The following is a 16,935-nucleotide window of genomic DNA, read 5'->3' on the forward strand; positions in this document are numbered from 1 at the left end:
GAATTCAAATAGAAAGAGAGGAATTAAAATTATCCTTATTTGCAGATGACATGACCTTTTATATAGAAGACCCTAAGAACTCAACCAAAAGACTTCTGGAGCTGATTAACCAATTAAGCAAAGTTGCAGGGTACAAAATCTGTGGAAAGAAATCAGTGGCTTTTCTTTACACCAACAATGAATCCTTAATGAAAGAAATAAAGCAATCAATTCCATTCACTATAACCTCAAAACCAGTAAAATACCTAGGAATAAATTTAACCAAAGATGTAAAAGACCTCTACAACAAAAACTATAAAACATTAAAGAAAGAAATTGAAGAAGACCTTGGAAGATGGAAAGACCTCACGTGCTCATGGACAGGCAGAATAAATATCATCAAAATGGCCATTCTGCCAAAAGTGATTTATAGATTCAATGCAATTTGCATAAAAATACCAATGACATTCTTCACAGACCTAGAAAAATCAATCATGAACTTTATATGGAGAAAGAAAAGACCCTGAATAGCCAAAGAAATTCTCAGCAGTAAGAATCATACAGGAGGCATCACAATCCCAGACTTCAAATTATACTGTAGATCAATAGTAGTAAAAACAGCATGGTACTGGCACAATAACAGGTATACTGACCAGTGGAACAGAATAGAAGATACAGAAACAAACCCACACACCTATAGTCAATTAATCTTTGACAAAGGAGCCAAATTCATACGCTGAAGAAAAGACAGCCTTTTCAAAAAATGGTGCTGGGAAAACTGGCTATCCATTTGTAGAAAGATGGAATTAAATCCTTACCTCTCACCATGCACAGGAATCAACTCGAGATGGATTAAAGACTTAGAAATTAGACCAGAAACTGTGAAGTTATTAGAGGAGGGCATAGGCTCAAAACCACAACATATAGACACAGGCATTAACTTTCTCAATAAAACCTCCAAAGCTCAGAAAATTAAAGCAAGTATTAACAAGTGGGATGGCATCAAACTAAATAGTTTCTTATTGTCAAAGGAAACCATGAAGAACTTAAAGAGGAAGCCTATAGAATGGTGCTGTAGCGAACTTGCTCAGTCCTGGGGGGCAATAAAACTGAGTCCGTTTGAGGCCGAAATTCTCAGAAAGATGGACAAGGGTCGGTTACAGTCCTGCAGGGGTTAATACCTGCAGCGACTCCTCTCTCTTAGCAGGTAAGAGCTCCTTCAAGCCCCTGTAAGTGTGGGGTCTTGTCCCCGGGGACCTGGGAGAGAGGAATCTGAACAGAATCACTGGACAACTGCCTTCCATGCAATTGACAATGTTTTAATCTCCATTACCAATATTTATACCCTATACCCAGTGTAAGCACCAAAGGACAATAGTGAGGCATTAAGTGTAAACAAGATAAACGGGATAAAAGAGGATCCATGGCGTCACAGTTTAAGATTTGTCTGGGACTAGGTGATTAAAGTCACTCCCCGGCCCAGCGTGGTGGTGCACGCTTGTAATCCCTGCGCTTGGGAGGCAGAGACAGGAGGATCGCGCAGGTTCGAAGCCAGCCGCGTGCGCTGGCTTAGGAGACCCTGTTTCCAAATAAAAATGTAAAAATAGGTCTGGGAGTGTAGCCCGGAGGTAGAAGGGCTTCCAGGAACCCCAGTACCACCACCAAAAAAAAAAAAAAGTCACTCCCCTTGGCCTTTGTCATTGGAATCAGGTTTTTGGCCTTGGGTGAGCCTTAGGGGGCAAGGTCCCAGAAAGGCATCCAGGACAGGCAGGCCTCTATAAAGGTGGGGGTTCACACCCAAAGTTCGTTTTGGGGAAATTCAGTCTTCTAGGATCTCCTTTGATCCTTCCAGAGTCTTTTTGTCTCTAGGGCTTAGTCCAGGCCCTCCTTTATCAAGATCCATGGGCTGCTTTGCAGATTTGTCCGGTCCTGTCTGCTCCGCCATCCCCTATGAGGCAATACTTATATCACAGTTAGTATAACAGGGCAGAAACATTATAACACAGGTGACTGGATTTCTATAATTGTTCTTTAATGCATGGTTTTGGGGCAGACTTTTGAGTTTTTTACTGTCCTGCTGCTGAGACCTAAAGATAGGCTTGTTAAGGCCAGATAAGAGCTTATTAGCATCTCTTAAGAGGAAAACAAATGGCCCAGGTTCCAGAGACAGGTTCTCTTTGGGAAATGGGGCAAGTAGCTTCCCCTGCTGGCAGAGAGGTGCTGGGAGCTCATCTTTAGATCAAAGGACTTGCCTGCGGTGGGGGGGGGGGCCTGAAAGGAATTTTGCAGCCCCTGAATTCTGGCTGCCCTTTACTAGAGAATTTATCTTTCATGGACTCAATTTCTTCCACAGTCCTAATTCTTGAAATCCTGTTTTACATCATTGGAGCTTTTTTGGTGTATAAATCTAAGAGCAGGGAGTATTTCTGCCAGAGATGAGGCCTCTTCCTCAGGGCCTGGCCTCCTTGGACCATGCCGATTAATACAAAATCATGTCATTTGTAAGAAGATGGAAAGTCCTGGAAAAGATTTTGTTAAGTGAGATCAGCCAAACACAGAAAGAGAAGGGACATATATTTCCTCTAATATGCCCAAACTAGGGAGTACTGGGGATACTGGAACTCCAGATAATGGAAGGGAAATCTCAGCAAAGTTTGAATGGAAAGCTAGGAGAGAAAGAAGGCTGAACTTGATTATTGAGGGGCTACTTCTGAATATGTGTAAAAGTATGAATATAGCATGGCTACCCTGGGTAATAATTGTTGGAAGGGAGGAAGGGATAATGAGGGGGACAGAGAGGGCACCAAGTACAGTTTAAATGTATACCATTTACTTTTATTAAAAAAAATAAAAAAGGGTGAATGTGTAATTCAGAGATAGAATTCTCCTCAGTTTAGTCCCCAGAAATGCACACACACACACACACACACACACACACACACACTCGGACAAACACATATCCTACATATTTTATTATTTAAAAATTAAGCTTTTTACTTTCTTTTTTCTCTCTTTTGTTCCTTCTGTATACTTTTACTTTTCTATTGCAATTAGTTAACCATGGTTTCTCACAGTATTGGGCCTCAGACAAAAAATATAGAAATAAATGTGAAAGCTCTTTAGTAGCTCACAGTATTTTGCAGTTGGCCCTGGTCCTTTGGGTCTGAGAGATGTTATTTTTACTGTATAGTTTTTTTTTTTTTTTTTTTTTGTAGTACTGGGGATAGAACCAATGGGGGTTCTACCTCTGAGCATTATTCCCAGTTAACTTTTTTGAGTATTTTATCTAGTGCTAGTTTGGAAGAAATAAATTCTTTTAGCTTCTGTTTGTTGTGGAAGATTTTTATTCTTCCATTGAATTTGAGATATAGTTGTTTTGGTAGGAAATTCTTGTCTGCACCTTGTTTTTTATTCAGAGTTTGGAATATGTTATTATGGGCCTTTTTGGCATTTATGACTTGGTTAGGGAAGTCTGAAGTGATTCTAATTAGAAAACAACTTGCAGCCAAAAATTTTCTACCCAGCAAAACTTTCTCTTAAATCTTCAAAATCAGCACTAGAGAAAGTACTCAAAGAGATTAAATACAAAGAAGAAATGAGTAATATACACCAGAAACAGAGAAACAAGAATTTCCATCCAGCAGACAATTAAGCAAAGAAGAAGAAACAGTATTTCAAATGGAAGTAAAATCTCATCATATTAGGAATTTAAAATCATCTCTGAATAATCACACTAAATAAAAATGGCCTCAACTCCCCAATAAAAAGACAGAAAGTGGCAAAATTGATTTAAAACCAGAACCTATTTTTCTGTTTCTTGCAAGAAACACACCTTATGAGTAAAGATAGTAAAAATCTTAAGGTAAAGGACTGGAGCAAGGTAATCCATGCCAATGAAACTCAAAGACAAGTGGGGGTAGCAACTATTATATCAGACAAGTTAAACTTTAAGCCCAAGCTTATTAGAAGAGACAATGCAGGTAATCTTTTACTGGTAGAAGAAACAATCCAGCAAGAGGAAATAACAAATATTGACAATTATGCCCCAAACATAGGTGCAGCTATTTTTATAGAACAAACTGTGATGTGAAGTCACACATAAATTCCAATACGATTAATACGGGGAGACTTCAACACTTCTCTCACACCATGAGATTGTTCTTCTGGACAAAACATCAGTAAAGATGCCTCAGACCTAAATACCACCATTAAGCAAATGGACCTGTTAGACATATAACAGGATATTTCACTCAACTACAGAGGAGTTTACATTTTTCTCAGCTGCTCACAGAACCTTCACCAAAATAGATAATATCCTGGGACACAAAGTGAGACCTAGCAAATTAAAAAATGTGATGTACTTCTCTGAGTTTTTTCAGACCATAATGGAATGAAATCAGAAATCAACTATAAGAAGACCCAGAGAAACCACATTACACATGGAGACAGAACACCACACTTCTAAATGAAGAATGGGTCATAGAAGGAATAAGGGGTGAAATAAAGAAATTTCTAGAAACAAATGTAAATAGAGATAAACATATCAAAAGCTCTGGGACATTTTGAAGGCAGTATTAAGAGGAAAATTTTTTGCACTCAGTGTTCACATAAGAAAAATAGAAAATCATCAAGTAAATAACCTAATGACACCTCAAAGCCTTTGAAAATCAGGAACAATTTAGAAGAAAGAAAAATTTAATAATTTCCAGTAGAAGACAGAAATTATTAAAATCAGAGCAGAAATCAACAAATTAGAGAATAAAAAATACAGAAAATCAACAAAACCAAAAGCTGGTTTCTTGAAAATATTAGTAAGATAGATATACCACTAGCACCTAACTAAAATAAAGAACCAACCAAAATTACAAAGATAAGAGATGAAAAAGAAGATATCACTACTGATAGTGTAGAAATCCAGAGGATTTTTCAGAAACTACTTTGAAAAACTATACTCCAACAAAATGGAAAACCTGTAGGAAATTGACATCTTCCTAGATAAATACAACCTTCCTAAACTGGGTCAAGAATATATAAAATTTTAAACCAACCAATGGCAATTAAAGAGACTGAAATAGCAATAAAGAGCTTACCATCAAAGAAAAGCCCAGGATCAGATAGTTTCCCAAGTGAACTTTATAAAACCTTTATAGAAGAGCTAATCCTGATACTCATCTATTTCATGAAACAGAAAAAACCCAGAACTCTTCCAAATACATTCTATGAAGCCTACATTACATTAATACCAAAACCAGATAATGACAGTTCAAGGAAGGAGGACTACAGGCCTATATCTTTGATAAATTTGGATGCAATACTGCTAAACAAAATATTAGTAACATGCATTCAAAACCACATCAAGAAAGTCTTACATTATGACCAGGTAGGGTTCATCCCAGGAATGCAAGGCTGGTTCAACATATGAAAATCAATCCATGTAATTCATCATATAAACAGAACTAAAGACAAAAATCACATGATCATTTCAATAGATGCTAAAAAAGCATTTGATAAAACCCAACATCCATTTATGATAAAATCACTGTAGAGAATCTACATAAAAGGAACATACCTCAACACCATAAAGGCAATCTACAATAGGCCCACAGCCAACATCATATTAAATGGGAAAAATTTTGAGAATTCCCCCTAATAAAGGGAACAAGACAAAATTGTCCATTATCACCACTTCTCTTAAAATATAGTACTTGAGACTCTAGCCAGAGGAAAAAGGCAAGAAAAGGCAATTAAAGGAGTATAAATAGAAAAAGAAGAACTTAAACTTTCATTATTTGCAGATATCGTGATACTATATTTAGAAGACCCAACAAACTAAACCAAAAGGTTTATAGAACTGATCAACAAATTCAGCAAAGCATCTGGATACAAAATCAATCATAAAAAATCAGAAGCTTTTCTGTACACCAACCATAAATCCACTGAAAAAGAAATTCAGAAAACACTTCCACGCAGGATTTTCTACAAAAGAATAAAATACTTAGGAATAAACTTAACTGAGGAGGTAAAAGACCTCTACAAAGAAAGTTATAAAAGATTAAAAAAAGAAATTGAAGAAGATCTTGGAAGATGGAAAGATCTTCCATGTTTATGGATAGACAGAATAAATATCATCAAAATGGCCATACTTCCAAAAATGATCTACAGATTAATGCAATACCCATTAAATTATCAAGATCATTGCTCTCCGACATAGAAAAATCAGTCCTCAAATACATGTGGAACAATACAAACCCAGACTAGCCAAAGTAGTTCTCAGCAACAAAAACCATGTAGGAGGAATCACAATACCTGACTTTATTTATTTATTTATTTATTTATTTATTTATTTATTTATTTGAGAATATACACTTTATTGCTCACCTTTCACACAAAGCATACCTCCAGCCATTTTCTTTCACAGCTTGACAATGTTTACTTATACAAAAACCCAGCAAGAAGCATCATGTTGTGTAGAGTTCAGTAAAGGAGAAGGCAAAACATTAATTCAGCCAGACTTTTGTTTCCTGCAGCAATCATAAAGGGACTCCTGCACTAAGCAGAAATCGATATTACTTTGTAGTGCATTTTTTCCATTATGAAAAAGGTCTCCTGCCTAACACAAACTAACTTGTATTTGCTGAGTCAGTGGTATTAACTCGTGCATAAAACAAATTTTTTTTTTAGTTTGTATTCTTTTATTTTAAGTCTTTTTCTAATATCTTTTTTATAACAATTTTTTATTGAACATAAATAGTATACATTTACATTATATTTGGTGCCCTCTCCCCCCGCCCCCATCTTCCCTTCCCCCCTCCCACCAATGGTTGTCCAGGTTAACCATGTCTTATTCATAATTTTACACATGTTTAGGTGTAGACCCTCATTAATCAAGACCGGCCTTCCTCCTCTCCTATCTTACCATCCAAACTTAGCTAATATTTCCCCTTCAATATCTGGAGTCCCACTGGTATTCTTTGTGTTTCCTAGTTTGGGCATATTAGAGGAAACATATGTATCTTCTTCTTCTGTGCTTGGCTGATCTCACTTAACATAATGTTCTCCAGGGCTTTCCATCTTCTTGCAAATGATATAATTTTGTTCTTCTTTATGGCTGAATAGAATTCCATTGTGTGTATTTCCCACAGTTTTGCTATCCATTCATCTGTTGATGGTGATCTGGGTTGGTTCCATATTTTGGCTATTACAAATTGTGCTGCTATGAACATAGGTATGCATATGTTGCTGTATTTCTCTGAATTCAACCCCTTTGGAAAGATACCCAGGAGTGGTATAGCTGGATCATATGGTGGATCTATTCCCACCTTTCTTAGGAATCTCCACACAGATCTCCATAGTGGCTGAACTAGTTTGCATTCCCACCAAAAGTGTAAAAGAGTTCCTCTTTCCCCGCATCCTCGCCAGCATTTGTTGTTATTTGATTTCTTTATGCTTGCTACTCTGACTGGGGTTACATGGAATCTCAGTGTAGTTTTGATTTGCATCTCCCTGATGGCCAGTGATGAAGAACATCTTTTCATGTATCTATTAGCCCTTTGTATCTCGTCTTTTGTGAAGTGTCTATTTAGTTCATTTGCCCATTTCTTGATTGGGTTTTTTGTTTTGCTAGTGTAGAGTCTTTTGAGCTCTTTGTATACTCTGGATATTAGCCCCCTATCAGAGTGGTGGCTGGTAAAGATCCTTTCCCATTCTGTAGGCTTCCTCTTTAGGTTATTGATAGTTTACTTTGATGAGAAGAAACTTTTTAGTTTGATGTTATCCCACTTGTTTATTCTTGCTTTAATTTCCTGAGCTTTGGAGGTTTTGTTGAGAAAGTTACTGCCTGTGCCAATATGTTGTAGTGTTGAACCTATGTTCTCCTCTACTAACTTCACAGTCTCAGGTCTAATTTCTAAGTCTTTGATCCATCTTGAGTTGATTCCTGTGTTAGGTGAGATATAGGGGTTTAGATTCATTTTTTTACAAATGGTTAGCCAGGTCTCCCAGCACCACTTGTTGAAAAGGCTGTCTTTTCTCCAGCGTATGTGTTTGGCCCCTTTGTCAAAGATTAATTGACTAAAGATGTGTGGGTTTGTTTCTGTATCTTTTATTCTAATCCACTGGTCAGTATATCTGTTTTTGTGCCAGTACCATGCTGTTTTTACTACTATTGCTCTATAGTATAGTTTGAAGTCTGGGATTGTAATGCCTCCTGCGTGTTTCTTGTTATTGAGAATTGCTTTGGCTATTCTAGGTCTTTTCTTTCTCCATATGAAATTCATGATTGATTTTTCTAGGTCTCTGAAGAATGTCACTGGTATTTTAATGGGAATTGCATTGAACCTATATATCAGTTTTGGAAGAATGGCCATTTTGATGATATTTATTCTGCCTATCCATGAGCACGGGAGATCTTTCCATCTTCCAAGGTCTTCTTCAATTTCTTTCTTTAATGTTTTATAGTTTTTGTTGTAGAGGTCTTTTACATCTTGGGTTAGGTTTATTCCTAGGTATTTTATTGGTTTTGAGGTTATAGTGAATGGAATTGTTGTTTTTATTTCTTTCATTGTGGATTCGTTGTTGGCATAAAGAAAAGCCACTGGTTTCTTTAGGTTGATTTTGTAACCTGTGACTTTGCTGAATTTGTCAATCAGGTCCAGAAGTCTTTTGGTTGAGTTCTTTGGGTCTTCCAGATAAAGGATCATGTCATCTGCAAATAAGGATAATTTTAATTCCTCTCTTCCTATGTGAATTCCTTTGATTTCCTTCTCTTGTCTGATTGCTGCAGCAAGAGTCTCAAGGACTATATTGAAAAGGAGTGGTGATAGTGGGCATCCTTGTCTTGTTCCTGACTGTAGCGGAAATTCTTGCAGTTTTTCCCCATTCAATATAATGTTGGCTTTGGGTTTGTAGTATATTGCCTTGATGATGTTGAAGTACTTTCCTTCTATCCCAATTTTTTGCAGTGTTTTTAACATAAATGGGTGTTGGATTTTGTCGAATGCTTTTTCAGCATCTATTGCTATGATGATGTGGTTTTTGTTCTTGGTTCTATTTATGTGGTGAATAACATGTATTGATTTGTGTATGTTGAACCAGCCTTGTTTTTCTGGGATGAAACCAACTTGGTCATGATGTACTATTCTCTTGATATAGTTTTGAATGCGTATAGCTAGTATTTTGTTTAGAATTTTCGCATCTATGTTCATTAAGGATATTGGTCTGTAGTTTTCCTTTCTTGAGGTATCTTTATTTGGTTTGGGGATTAATGTGATACTGGCCTCATAGAAGGAATTTGGAAGAGTTCCATCTCTTTCAATTTCCCAGAACATGTTATGCAGTATTGGTATTAGTTGTTCACTGAAGGTTTTGTAGAATTCAGTTGGGAACCCATCTGGGCCTGGGCTTTTCTTTGGTGGAAGAATTTTTATTGCCTTTTCTATTTCTTTAGTTGTTATTGGTTGGTTTAGGCTTGCTATGTCCTCTTGGCTAAGTGTAGGAAGGTTAACTGTGCTTAGAAATCTATCAATTTCTTCCAGGTTTTCAAGTCTATTGGAGTATAAAATTTTAAAGTAGTTTCTGATAATATTTTGAATTTCTTCACTATCTGTGGTGATATCTCCTTTTTCATTTCTAATTTTGATGACTTGAGTTGATTCTCTTTTTCTTTTGGTTAGTTTGGCCAGGGGTTTATCAATTCTATTAATCTTTTCAAAGAACCAACTTTTTGTTTTATTGATTCTTTGAATTGTTTTTTTGTTCTCTATTTCATTTATTTCTGCTCTAATTTTGATGATTTCTTGCCTTCTGCTGGCTTTGGGAATAGACTGTTGCAGAATTTCTAGGTCCTTGAGTTGTGTCATTAGGTTCTTTACTTGGTGGTTCTCCGTCCTTTTTATGTGGGCACTCAATGCAATAAACTTTCCTCTTAGTACTGCCTTCATGGTGTCCCATAGGTTTTGGTAGGTTGTGTCTCTGTTTTCGTTTGTTTCCATATATTTCTTTATTTCTTCCCTAATTTCTGCTCTTACCCATTCATCGTTCAATAGTGTATCATTCATTCTCCATGAATTTGAATACTTCCTTTCGAGTTTCCTGTTGTTGATTTCTACTTTTATTCCGTTGTGGTCTGAAAAGATGCAAGGAATTATATTACATTTTTTGAATTTGCTGGTATTTTCTTTGTGTCCCAGGATGTGATCAATTTTGGAGAAGGTTCCATGGGCTGCTGAGAAGAAAGTGTGTTCTGTAGTTCCTGGTTGAAATACTCTGAAAATGTCTATTAGGCCCATTTGGTTTATGGTTTCCTTTAGTTCTAAAACGTCTTTACTCATCTTTTGCCTTGAAGATCGATCCAGTGGTGTGAGAGGCATATTAAAGTCTCCCAGAATTATTGTATTTGGGTCTACTTGGGATCTTATGTCCAGAAGGGTTTGTTTTACAAATGTGGTTGCACCCATATTTGGGGCATAAATATTTACTATCATTATATCTTCTTGGTATATTGTTCCTTTTAGTAAAAGGAGGTGCCCTGATTTGTCTCTTTTGATGTGTTTTAGTTTAAAGTCTGTTTTGTTGGATATTAGGGTTGCTACCCCTGCTCTTTTTTGGTCACTGGTGGCATGGTATATCTTTTTCCATCCTTTCACCTTCAGCCTGTGAATGTCTTTGGCTGTGAGGTGTGTTTCTTGCAGACAGCATATATTTGGATTATGTTTCCTAATCCACATTGCCAGTCTATGTCTTTTGATTGGTGAGTTAAGTCCTTTGACATTAAGAGATATTATTGAAATATGATTTTGTTTTCTGCCATTTTGTGTTCTGTCTACTCTTGGGTGGTTTGATCTTTCTTCTTTACTTAAATGGACCACTTATTAACTTCCTCTCTTCTCTGATTCTGAAGTCTGCTTTTTTCTTCCTTATGGTTTATTTCCTTAAGAATTTTCTCTAGTGTTGGCTTTGAATTCATGAATTTTTTGAGATTCTGTTTATCCTGAAAGACGTTGGTTTTGCCATTGATCTTGAATAGTAGTTTTGCTGGATAGATTAGTTTGGGCTGGAAGTTATTTTATTCCAGGGTCTGAATCACGTCGTACCAGTCTCTCCTAGCATTCATGACCTGGGTTGTATAGTCTGGCGTGATTCTTATTGTTTTGCCTCTATATGTCACCCGTCCTTTTGTTCTCGCTGCTTTTAAGATTCCTTCCTTAGCCTCTATATTGGTCATTTTGGTTATTATGTGGCGTGGAGTGGTCTTTCTTTGGTTTTGTCTCAGTGGAGTTCTGTATGCCTCCTGGACTTGAAGATCGAAGTCTCTTTCCATATTTGGAAAATTCTCTGAGATTATTTCCTTGAAGATATTACAGATGCCCTTGGTCTGTACCTCTATCCCTTCCTCAATGCCTATTATCCATAAATTAGGGCACTTCATATTATCCCATAATTGCTGGATGTTTAGGTTTTGTTGCTGTAAAGATTTCTGTATATCACTGACTGTGTTTTCGGTTTGGGATGTACTGTCTTCTAATATTGATATTCTGTTTTCCATTTCATCTAATCTTCCAGAGTTTCTTTCAATTGCTGTCTTCATTTCACTTATTGCCTCTTTCATTTCATTCCAGACCTCTTTCTGATTCTTTTTTAGTGTTTCTATTTCACCTTTAACCTCCTCTATACTTGTTTTAAATATTTTCATCATATTGAACAACAAGATTCTGAACTCCCCTTCTTGCATTTCTAGTAGGTCAGTATTCGTGATTTCTGCTGTCTCTTCATAATTCCTGGTTCTCATATTTGTAGCGTTCTCTGTCCTGTTTTTCTGGTTTCTACCCATCGTTCGTGAGTATTATGCTTAGTCTAATCTTAATATTAGGAGTTGGGGTAGCGGCTAGTCAGCAGAGCCTTTCCAGTGTTGAGGGTGGGTGATGTGGGAGGAGCTGGGGTGATTAGTAAAGGAGTCAGATTAGGTAGAGGATATGTTTAGGTTGAGAAAGACTTTAAGTATGGTACGGTGAAATCTTGCTAGGAATGAGAGAGAATTAACTACTAGGACTCTTGTCGTTCATGGAGTAATTATGGATGTAAGAAATACTTAGAGTATTAGACCAGGAGGTATATTATGTGGAAAAATTTGGGGGGGGGAGTGTGTAGGGTTAGTGTGGGAAGGTTTGTAAATAGGGGTGATGGAAGGAGCAGACAGACATAAAAAAAGAATAGAAAAAAAATCCACACAAGATACCAAGACTATTATGTAATCCAAGAAAAAGGGAGGAAAACCAATCAAAGGAGGAGAATGAAAATAAAGGAAGGAAAGAGGAAGAAAGAGGAAAAAAGAACAAGAATAAAATAAAAGGAACTAGCAGCTGTGTGAAATAAAAAAATAAGGCAAACTGTCCAATATATATATAAAAAAAACAACATGTGAAAGTAAGAGAAGTGTGGGTTAAAAGAAAAAAAATAAAACAGCAATAACCATACCAAAACAAAAGCACTGTAAAAGCAAAATAAAACAAAACATCCACATTAAAAGTAAAATAAACAGTCCTCCTTATTTACGCATATGGGGTCAGGTCTATATAATATGTGCGTATCTGATTGCTTTGGTAACTTTCAGAATACCATCCAATGTCTCTTAGTTTTCTTTGTACTCTATTTTTTATCTTCTTAGGTCACTCTGGGTGTTTGGACACCTTCTCTCCTTTAGTTGCTTTAGGTTTATGTGTCCGAATGTCTGGTTTCACTTTTATTTGATTCTGTACAATTCACAGGTTCTGCGAAATTCTAACCTGTGGTCAGTACCTCTGCACTCACCACCCTAGACTCCAGCCTGTGCTTCCCTACAACATGGGTGGAGCATGACCAAGGGATAATTAGAACCTCCCCCTGAGGTCCTGTGCAGATATTGTGGCCCGATGGATTTTCCTGTGTCTCTGGAAATTCCAGCTGGGTTAGCCGGTGTGGTCCCAAGATGTACCCTGGGCAAATGGGTGCTGGTTCCTGGGTGCCCACGCTTGCTGCCAGAGCTCTGCCTATTCCAAGAGTGCAGGCTGGGTGTGCTGCTTTTACTGGACCCAGGAGTGAGTGGATGCAGCTGTCTGTTGCTGCTGGTATGCTCTTCCAAGGTGTATTGAGCTGAGTTCTCGCTTAGAACTAAGCAACTGGCTACCAGGAGTGTGGGAACACCCAGTGGTGGGCTAGGAGTGCAGGATAGGTGTTCAAGGATCCAGTGCGTGGTGCCCAGTAATGGTCTCTGCCTCCCGCGGGATGTAGAAACTGGGGGTGCCCCAAGGAGATTTCCGGTTTACACAGGGCTTTCGCAGCCTGGAAGGCAGTCTCTGGCAAGGTGGCAGGGGGGCTACACACAGGCAGGCTCCAATTTAGTGGAGAGAGTGGGACAGGCACTGACTGCTAACAGGGGACCGGGGCGCAGACAAGGTGCGCAGAGGGGAGTGCTCAGGTCTGAGGCTTGGGCGTGCTGGGGGGTTGGGGTGCAGCGCACGCTAGGGTCCGCACTTCCCTGGGCGCCCGCAGGTACCTGTCTTCCTTGGTTCAGGATTCGTGGGAGTCTCTATGCTGTTGTGATCCAGTCGCTGGTGAGCACACAGAATTCTGACGTGGGTGCTGCTCGCTGTTTTCAGTCCCGGATTATCTTGCTGTGGGACTATTGGGACTATCGGGCAGGCAGCTCCGCGGGCCCGCGAAAGCAGCTCCGCGGGCCCGCAAAAGCAGCCCGCCGCCGGCGATTGTATCTGCAACTGGTCCGGTGTCTGATCTATGTTCTTCTTCTTCTTCAAGTTCAGAGTTCCCCCGAGGTACCAGGATTTGTTTTGGTTCCTGGTATGTATTTATTTTGTTGATTAAGACACAGCTTTCTAAGTATTTGAACTTTATTTGCTTCAGCTACTGAGGAGTGCTGTGTCCCTCAGTCACCATTTTGAAAAAAAAAAAAAAAACCATAAAACAAATTTCTGTTTGCTGTTTCTTCTAGCAGACTTCAAGTAAAAATAAGGTTGAACGAGGAACTTGTTTTAGATGGATGTAGGTCAGTTTGAATTACTATACTTAACTAATGCTTAAATGTAATATAGGTTCACATCTTGGTTTGCTTTTATAGTCTTAATGGATTTTGGCCATGTTCAATGTTTTGAGCTGAGCATATGGTACAGTATTCCACCAGCAGAATAAGGCTACTGACTGTGCTATCTGCAGAAGAGCTCATTTAATAGGAACTGACCTAAGGAGTCTATCATAAAGCAAATGTGGCACCTCCTCTCTGAATAAAATGCCACTCAGGGTCAGAGATGTTCTCAGAAAGTAGGCATTAAGATACTTTATGCAATATATATATATATACTTGTTAATATGAGGAAGATATCTTGGTAGATCTAAAAAAAAGTCTAGGCGAATCCTCATTTTCAAAACTGCATTTGAAAACTAATTTATTCAAGTAATTAAAAAAAAAGTATGCATGTTCTGACTGTGGAATTAGTCTACTGGTCAATTAAAGGCAATTTTGATTTACTTTTTAAAAACGGCTCCATAGAAAGGAGAGATGTATGTGTTTCCCAAATAAACAGCATTATGTTAAGTCCGTTAAAAAACATCATCAACAACAACAACAACAACAAAAAAAAAATCAAAGAAGACCAACAAATGCTTATGCCAAGCAGGAATCTGCCTGCCACCTGTGGTCTCGCATTAATTCATAACAGATGTTGGATTCAGGATTCTGGAACTAGGTTTCTATTATCTAAGCTCTAGCAAAATGGAAGATTCTGTAGCCTTAACTAGTATAGTGTCTTCCCTGTCCAAATCCAGAGTGATTATACTGATAGCCTCCATGGTGGAAGTGCTGTTCAAACTGACCCCCTTGGTGGTAAGTCTGGCCCCCCTTTCTCCCCAACCCCTTCCCTGGCCTCCACGACCCCCTCGGCCTCTGCGACCACTTCTCCCACCACGACCACTGCCTCGATCACTGTGGTGCCCGTCATCTTGGTATCTATTGTCCTGCTGGTATCTACCACCCTGGTATCTACCACTTCCTATATATGATGATGTCTGGAAGCCACCATAGCCACCGTCTTGATAGCCACTGCTGTGGCCACCATGATAGCCACCCAGCTGGAAACCTGAATCTCGGTAACCACCATATTGGTAGCCAACTCCTCCTCCACTCCCACCATCCGTCCAGCCTCCATGATGCTTACTTCCTCTTCCTCCCCCTTGGCCACCATGCTCATAGCCACCACGTCCACCTCTCCCTCCTTGTTCATGGCCTCTGCCCTCCATATGAGGAAAGTTCCTAGCCTCCTCTCCTTCCTCCTTGGCCTCATGCTTGCTGCTGGGGGCCATCTTACCTTTTCTGCCATGGTGGCATCTCTGCAGGTGGAGGTTCGATTTCATTGGGTCTACCACCTCTGTCAGGCACCCTACCCATCAACACCTTATTGGTGGCACAGGCAGTCTTTTATCTTACAGAACCACTGCTTGTCCTTGCAATCTTTGACAAGTCCTGTCTTGCAGCCAAGAGATGGGCAACAGAAATTGTACTTTTAGGAGATAAGACTGAATGCTTCGGCTGGTAAACCTTGGCTAATTTTTCTGTCTGACTCTTAGCTTTATCAGACCAGCCAAAGGACTGCACAGTGACGTCCAAATGTTTGATTAGCAGTTTTCTCTGGACTTCATATTCATTGGCTATGGCTTGGTTAATCGCTTCTATCTTTCCCAGTGGGCTGGTCCCATTGGCTTCTTCAATATAGGTTTTCCCACATGATTAGGTGGAACTTTTGCTAATGTTTCCTTTAAGTTTTTTTCAATCCCGCTGAAGAATTGGAACATAGTTATATTGGCTGGAGGTTTGGACATTCCTAGAGCAATACATATGACTTTCAACTCTTGAAAGACCTCACTACCGCCTCCTTCTTGAGCTGTTTTTGGAGGAGCATTCACACAGAGCATTCTGGCAGCTTCTAGTTCTGAGATGAGGTATGTGAGCAAAAGGAGGCAGTTCTTCTGGACAAGAAGGTGCTTGGTCACATCCCCAGATGTCAGTGAAAGATACGGGCAGTTCATCTCCCCTAGTAGCACACTCACCTCAAGCTGGAATTCTTCAGCTTCACGCAGACTGTTGGTTGCTTGCATCTTTTCCTCTAGTTTACAGAGTACTCTTAATTCCGACACCAGCCAAGCACAGAGTTTGGTAAACTCTGGGGAACTGGCTTCAGCAAAGACTGCTTGGGACAGTGCACCATCATCCAACAATGGGCCCTTGTATTCCAGATATTCCAATGACTCCAAGATGTCATTCTCCATGAGGTCACACTCCATGCTACTGTGGTATTCAAATTTCCGAGTCATCAGGCTCCCCTCTTTGCCGGCAACATGTACACCAATACCTGACTTTAAACTATACTACACAACTGTTGTAATTAAAACATCATGACACTGTCACAAAAACAGAAACATAGACCAATAAAGCAGAATAGAATACTCAGAAATAAATTCACACACTTATAGCCAATTGATATTTGACAAACTGGACAAAAACATATACTGGAAAAAAGATATCCTGAACAGGTTTGCCAAATGGTGTTGGCAAAATTGGTTACCCATAAGCAGAAAAATAGAAATAAATCACAATTTCTCACCATTGCACAAGAGTCAATTCAAGATGAAGCAAAGACTTGGAAATTAGACCAGAGACCTTGAGGATCCTTCAAGAGGGCATAGGTTCAAAACTGCATCACATAGTCACAGATAAAAATCTTTCTTAACAAGACCCCCAAAGAACAAGAAACTAAAAGGCAAATCAATATGTGGGATTGCATGAAGCCGAAGAACTTCTGTACAGCAAAGGAAACTGTCAAGTACCTCAATTGAGAGCTAACCGAATGGGAGAAGAGTTTTGCCAACTACTCCTCCAATAGAAGACTAATATCTAGACTATACAGAGAACTCAAG

At 38.9% G+C, this 16,935-nt stretch overlaps 1 pseudogene across 1 annotated transcript; it reads right to left on the reverse strand.

The window, feature by feature from the left end:
* Positions 1–14,755: 14,755 nt before the first annotated feature.
* Positions 14,756–16,350, reverse strand: LOC308262757 (protein FAM98A-like; annotated as a pseudogene). The gene has a single exon. The product of its transcript is annotated as a protein FAM98A-like (transcript).
* Between the last annotated feature and the right edge of the window lie 585 nt (positions 16,351–16,935).

This window comes from Muscardinus avellanarius (genome assembly GCF_963383645.1).
Source record: "Muscardinus avellanarius genome assembly, chromosome: 1".
NCBI classification, from domain to species: domain Eukaryota; kingdom Metazoa; phylum Chordata; class Mammalia; order Rodentia; family Gliridae; genus Muscardinus; species Muscardinus avellanarius.